Below are 7,542 nucleotides of genomic sequence, written 5' to 3'. Positions count from 1 at the left end.
TACACCGTTAAAAGACTTCCTTCTTACTTTTGTATAAAGAATATTTTCAATTCACTGTTAACAGACTTTCTTCTTACTTTTGTATAAAGAATGTTTTAAATACACCGTTAAAAGACTTCCTTCTTACTTTTGTATAAAGAGTATTTTCAATACACGGTTAACAGACTTTCTTCTTACTTTTGTATAAAGATTGTTTTAAATACACCGTTAATAGACTTCCTTCTTACTTTTGTATAAAGAATATATTTAATACACCGTAAAAGACTTCCTTCTTACTTTTGCACATAGAATATTGTAAGGTCCCCATCAACATGTATTTTTCTAACTTTTATCTCTACAACCTCTTCAGTACTGCGTCAGAAGGCTCGTTACTTTTGTGTAAAGAATGTTGTACTATACATCATCGAACTATATTTTTTTTGTTTGAAGGACATGTATCCTCAGTACGTCCACAGCTCGTACTGTTTGCCAAAAAATATTTAGAATGGGAAGTAACTTGAGAGTTTTTCATAAATTTTTCTAAGACACATTAATGCCGATATATGACATACTCAGGAGTCAAACTCTTTGTTTTAAATCATAGTCCCAATCCAAGTCGGTAGCCAATTCTTGACGGAGTGCTCCTAAAATGTTTAAAGAAATATGTTCGTAAATTGTTAGAACTAATCTTTTAGAGGATCTACTGGACTACGTGAGCGTGCGGTGACGTCAGCGCACTCCGAGAAAATTTGCTTGCGCTACACCACCTGACCGGTGTGATAGCGGACTACTGTGCAGGCCGCGCACCAATTGCAGAGCTTTATCCCGACCTCGGGGCTGGTTAATTAAAGGCCGATTTACGCTTGAGCCGTGACACGTGCGGTCGTGCAGAAAACTGTGCATTTCCCCCACTGGTTCACAAATTTTGGCATACACTGGGCTCGCACATGCAGTGCAAACCGAAATGTGTGTACCAGTCTACGAAATGTGCAAATTTTCACCCGACCACATGCGTGCGGGCAGGCGGGTGGTGTGGTGTAAGGCTCGAGCGTAAGTTTGCCCTTACCCTGCACTGCTATTGCAATGCCACCAATTAGCTTTGCAACGAGATAATTAGGTCGGTGCATTCTGCGATATAAAGTGTACGCCCTAAGCTGGAACGTGTCAGTGTAGTAGCGTCACGATATTTGTTAAAAAGAAGAAAAAGAGCCGGAACTCAGGGTAACACGGCGCTGGAACGTTGCCGCTCAAATGTCCAAAAGGCTGCAAAATACAACTACTGCTGAGTGAGAGCGGGTATTGACCTGAGAAGCGCACAGGTCGAATAGAAAGAAAAGCTGAACTGTGTGCAAGCAACACTTTTCTGTGAAAAAATAATAAATTACCCTTACAGTATAAAAAATGTAGGTTTCTACGCGTTCCTATTCGCACGCTTTCGTCCCTGCCTCCTACCGACGGCTTCTGCATATTAAAGCAAATAGGACCTTGCATCAAAGTGAAGGCAAAGTAACTATGTCAACTGATGTGCTTTATGGCGATGGTAGCTTGCTGTGTGTGAAAACAGATCGAAAAGGAATAATTATGCACTCTTAACATTCAGTGATCTTGCTTCACAGCACGGCGACAAAATTTTGAGCTCCGACAAGGGGTCATCCTGACATCCGTAATAATGGCATTCCGTATACCAACAGCCAGGATATCAAAGGCCATGCTTTTGCCGTTCTTCGGGCGTCTGAAAACTGCTAACGTCATAGCCGCCACGCTTCAGACATGCATTTGACTATAAAAAAAGTACTACAATGTGCTTCACCGCTGGACGCCAGGGAGAGCAATGTTTCGTCTTTGAAAGCAGTAAGTGCTAAAGGATGCTCTTGCGCAAAATAGAATAACCACATAATTTACCCAATATGATTTTATTGTTCTATGTTTATTACATTGCGAGAAAAAGTCAGGTTTTCAGAAGAATAACTGTCTCGAAAGATAAAACTATACAGCCCCTAAACGCCCAACAATATTGAGCCGGCTGCCTTCTCTGTTTTTTTTTTTTCAACCTCGGCCATGAGGTACATTCCTCCCTCTAAGTGCAGTTCCCAGAAAGGGGTGCGTACACAAAGGCCGGCCACAGGTGTCACCAAGAGGCGAGGAATGTCTAGGTGTGAGTACACCATCGCAAGGGAGCGGGGGAGGGGGGGGGCATGTTTCGGCTTAAAGAGGGGCTTTAGGGCCGATTTACGCTCAAACCGCCCATGGCCGCACGCCGCACCGCAAGCCAGCGGCCCGCCAGTAATGGCCGACGTGACGTCACGAGAGGCGGTCGTGAACTTTTGCCTCCGTGCCATATCCGTGCGGCGCCCGCACAAACATGGCGCTGGTTCGAAGTGAAGTGGGGCGCAAGCCCTAGACCCCCAGGCTTCAGCGGCCGTTTGTTTTTTGTGTGGTTTATTGTGATGATTGCAAGAGCTATTCAGCACCTGCAAAGCTATTTGTCTAACGTAACATGCAGCTGTACTCTTCCTGACAGTCTTCAGTACGTGCGATCGCCAAAGGAAACAGACGGATGTGCGTTGTGTTTACGCGAGGATCGGAAGGAATGAAGCCGCCGATTTCGTGTGTTTTAGGCCGTTTTTTTGCATGTGCATTACAAACGTGAAGGCCATCGCACACACCTGCATTCTAAGCATGACACTAGTTCGGTACGCGCCAAAATGAAAAGATTTGCGATCGCCCACATCAGCATATAGTGTTCGTAGGTGTTGTGTGTGCGCGCTTCATCGATACGAAGATTGCACGTTTGTGCAGTGCTGGCTTGTGTTTCAGAAGTGATGGCACGATGAGCTTCATTGCCGTCTCATTGCAGGCATTCGTAATGTGCTGTTTGTGTCTTGCTTCGTGTGAGCTGTTTTGCCGGCTGCGATGCGCATTGGTGACCGCGAACACGTACAGTATGTTCGAGCGCTAGGGTTCTTACTTTTACGAAGCGTAAGTGTACTGTGATATGCACGTGCAATGTGTCGCAGTGGTGCTAGGCGTATAAGTGTTCGTTTCATGCAATATGCATATGTTCTGAAGTGAACAGTGCATAAGCGTTGCGGGCGAGTTTTGGTTCCGGCCCTTTCTGCCTCGTTCACGTATCTTGTGTGTTTTTCAGAAGTTATTTCTGTGCTATGAAGGTGTTTATAGTCGCTGAGGGCAATATAAGGAACAGCTTAAAAGTTACATGAGTACATGCGCGCTATCGTGAAATGTGCACGCGCGTGTGCACTGTTCTCATGAACGCAAATTTCGGGCACTCTTCATTTTTGTCATAGGGACATTGGTGTAAACAGCAGAAATCCTGAGGCGTATTTCTAGATTAAGCAAAGTATACATTTTTATACTGAGAGATTTGAGCGCCTTGCATGTGCAAGAAATTCAGCTGGTTGTTTCTTGTGTCTGAGTACACACTGTTAGTGCCAACACCAGTGGCACAGCATGATAAGCATATAATGTGTGAAAACTAGATACTTCATTTTGATTCTTGACAATTTGCATTTCTTGATAAAAAGCTATATGCATGTTTTAACAAAGCATGAAGATGACAACACAACTGGTTCGAGGATTGTAGCAGAAAAACTTAAAGAATGCGGGCACAGAAGGAACAACTATAGTCGGATACAACTTTAGAAAAAAGGAGAGGCCTCGCCCAGATGACCAAAGCGCGATGTCCGATTGCCTCCGTGACTAAAATAATTCCACTCAAAAAATCGTGCTTCTAAAACGCGCAATTCTAGGTATAAATAAAGAGTTTCGTATTTTAATAACTGGTTTAGTAGAGCTCTCATGTGCTACAGCACATGCCGGATCGCGACCGAAAAATAACCCCTTGCCTTCCACAACGCTGCCCGTCGTCTGCTCTTTAGCTTCATGCAAGTGACAAAAGTAGAAAGAGCAGCTCTGGCTTTTGTGCTTGTTTGCATGTACACGGCACATTTACTACTCCTGTTCCGAGCTTCAAATGAATCAGTTGCTATTGAACAAGTACTTATATAAAACAATGCATTTATCGCAACCATTACAAACTCAAGATGCTCGGTGTCAGCAAAAGCACAGTGTTCAAGGTGAGGAGGGAGGTCAAAGCTTTGCATATTTCGGGTGGCAAACTATCGACGCCCTCGCGGAAGTGCCCACGAAATGCGGAGAAAAAAAGACACAGCACGAAGTATGACACATTGTGCACACCGAGGTCGTGTGCACGATTTATTTCGCCGCAACGAGATATCGACGGTCGAGAAGATCACTAACGAGTTCTCGAAGCGTATATGGTGTTATGTTTGTGCCCTGGAATTTGTCTGACGGAAGGCCAGTGCTATGGTGTGTCGACTGTGGGGGCAGCATTCATCCCCGCATGGTCCCTGCTTCGGGCACACGACTATGTGCACGGCTCGGGTTTTCCCATGGCTGCACGGCGTCCACGACGGAAGCGGCCACCGGATCACGGACTGCTATTCGGCCCCTCCCCGTGCCAGCAGCAATGCAACCCCCCCTCCTTTGTCCAGCAGTGCCCGCACCACGAACGACTCCCACTGTGTTTGGGACGGTTTCCAAAGGAGGCCTGTGTGTCGACCCTGTGCCTTACAGTTGGTTGCCTTTGTCCTATGCGGGCCATAAAATTTCCCCGGCGCACCATTCTGACCGACCGCCAGATCGGCCTGACGCCGCAGCGCGGTTTGAGGAAGTGCCGGCCACCGAGAGCGGCGTTAGGACCACGGAGGCTGCCCAGACCCTCTCTCTCTCGACCTTGTTTTGTCCTTAGGGACTGTCTGGCGAATCTGTGGACTGAGGGGTGTTATTTAAGCAGCTTGCAGCTACTCTGTTGGTCTCTCTCCTGATACGACGACAACATGTAAACATTATATAAAGAATTCTTCACCGAGAAAGCTCTCCTCGTCTCTGACTCTGCGTGAAGTGGGGTCCAGACCTCCTGCCAGCCACACATACATAGACACATGCAACAATGGATCTCCCATCACTGAAGCGGTGTACTGTGCGTTGCCTGCTTGTTGAGATCTGATTCAAGCACGAGAAGAGGAGCCACAATTCGCTGCTGACCGATCAGGATGACATCGCTGAATGGCAGAATCGCTACCTTCGTGACGTGGAGCGCTACGGGCAGAAGGCCGAAAGATCTTTTTCCTGGACGAGACATGGGTGACGGCGGTACACACTGGGTCGATTGTGTGGACAGACATCGTGGTGCAGAAGCGCGGACACCTATACGCTCGAGCAAATGGCCTGTCAACGGGTCTGAAACAACCTTCTGGAAAAGGCCAGCGCCTGATTGTGACGCACATTGGCAGCGAGGATGGCTTCGTCGATGGCTGCTTAGTTATATTCTGAGGCCAAAAAACAAGCGACTACCACGAAGAAATGGACGGCAATCACTTCGAGGGATGGTTTAATGACGTTCTGCAGAAGTTGCCTGCTGGTAGCGTCATTATTTTGGGCAATGCACCTTACCATTCCCGGCGAGAAGAGAAATTGCCGTCAACAGCTTGGAAGAACGAAAAAATACAGGAGTGACTCAAAAGCAAAAACATCACCTACAGCGAAAGGGTGGTTAAAAAGCAGCTGCTTGAGTTGGTAGCATCTGTAAAGCCACGCTTTCTGAGCTACATCGTAGACAATGCAGCTGAAAGGGCCGGTTGCATCGTACTCGGGCTCCCACCGTACCACTGAGAATTTAACCCTATCTAGCTCGTGTGGGCAAAGGTAAAAAATGGCATAGCTGAGGACAACAGAGGCATCAAGCTGTCCACGGTCAGAGACGCCTTGAGGGAAAAAATCAAGCACGTAACGGCGGAAGACTGGAGGAAAGAACTTCACCATGTGATGGACCTGGAGGCAAAGTTCAGGCTTGATATGTCTGGAAGTGACCACATGCAACCCATCATCATCCAACTGGGTGAAAATGACAGTGAAGAAAGCGACTCCGACTGCGAGCTGTCCGGCATTAAGCCACTCGATGAAGCATAACGGCTTCTTTTTAATGAAGGAACAGCCCTTATTAGGGCTACCAAAATATTGCCGGTGGGTTCGCAGCAGCCAAGTATTCTGCCGTGACCTCTCAAATAAATAAGCAGTTCATTTGGTGATATATTCCTTTTAATGGAAGCCCAATTCTGAAAAAGCAACGTCCTGCACAGATCGTGCTCAATATAAGTATTGGCATGGAAACGTGCTGAAATGCTGGAAAATCTGAATGCAAATACATTTGTTAACCCTGAATAACTATGCGGGGCCCAAAATGCTCATTCGGGCAGCCACTATCCAGCTTCACACGAAAAAGCAGTAGTCAACGTGAAAGTGACAGCCACACCAATGTGCACGCCAAAGCACATTGTGCTTTGCGTGCAGTTTTGCTGCCCCTACTGTTATTTCCAGCCCATTGAGATGACTAATGCCAATGTAAGAAGGCCCAAAATATTCTATTGGGCAGCCACCTACGAGCATGACGGGCTCTGTGATGAGATAACAGTCGTCAAGGCATGCTTGAAAGGCACCTTTAGCATCTGCACTTCAAAGCGCAACCATGTCGTAGACATTGTAGGTGAAACAGCAGCAGTCAACGCGAAATTGATCGTCACTTTAGCAGTTTGCATGCAAAAGCACATTTATGTGGTCGCATTCTTTATTTTGGTTATATGGCTCAGGCAAGTAATATGGACAAGAGAACAATTATCAAACATCATTAGCTTAGTGAGGACCAAAATACTCATTTGGCTAACTATTCATAGCAGTAGTCGAGGGCACGCTTGAAAGGCACCATTAGCGGTCTGCACGTCAAAGCACAGTCAAGCTGTTGCCACTGTCATTGAAATGGCAGCAATCAACGCAAAAAGGACAGCTACTGTTGGCAGCTTGCATGCAAACACACATTAATGTGGTGGCATTGTTTATTTTGGCTACCTGGCCCAGGCAAGTAATGCGAATAAGAGAACAATTATCAAACATCATTAGCTTAGTTAGGCCCAAAATACTCAGTCGGGTAGCTATTAATAGCAGTAGTCGAAGGCACGCTTGAAAGGCACCATTTGCAATCTGCACATCAAATCACAGTCATGCCGCAGCCTTTGTTATGTTTGTTTATCTGACCGCGCAAGTAACACCAATGTAAGCACAATTATTCACCCTAAATAGCTCTGCTAACATTGTTTGTACTAAAAAATGCTGAGTGAAGTTGAATGTGTTTTATTGAGGCAATTATTTAATTCACAAGCCATCAGCATAGCGATCGATGGCCAGGTTCAGACAATGACATTCGTGAAGTAATAAATGGTGAAAGTTGCAAAAGCTCTCAGTGCACTGCTCCGCCGGGCTCCATTCACTGAAAAATGTCTTTGCAATGACGAAAGCATCAGACAGGAAATGATACCCCACTGCACAATGTTGTTCATGTTGAATATTTTTACCATCATATGTGATGGGCAGTGAAACCGTCTGTATACTAAGACTGAATGCATGAAAAATTCAACAGCATAGCAAGGTGTTGTTTTGCAATATCCAGCCTTTCATGTGCACTTTTGG

Source organism: Dermacentor variabilis, unplaced genomic scaffold (genome assembly GCF_050947875.1).
Source record: "Dermacentor variabilis isolate Ectoservices unplaced genomic scaffold, ASM5094787v1 scaffold_25, whole genome shotgun sequence".
Lineage (NCBI taxonomy): Eukaryota > Metazoa > Arthropoda > Arachnida > Ixodida > Ixodidae > Dermacentor > Dermacentor variabilis.
The sequence above is the reverse complement of the archived record's forward strand: the minus strand, read 5'-3'. Positions refer to the sequence as shown.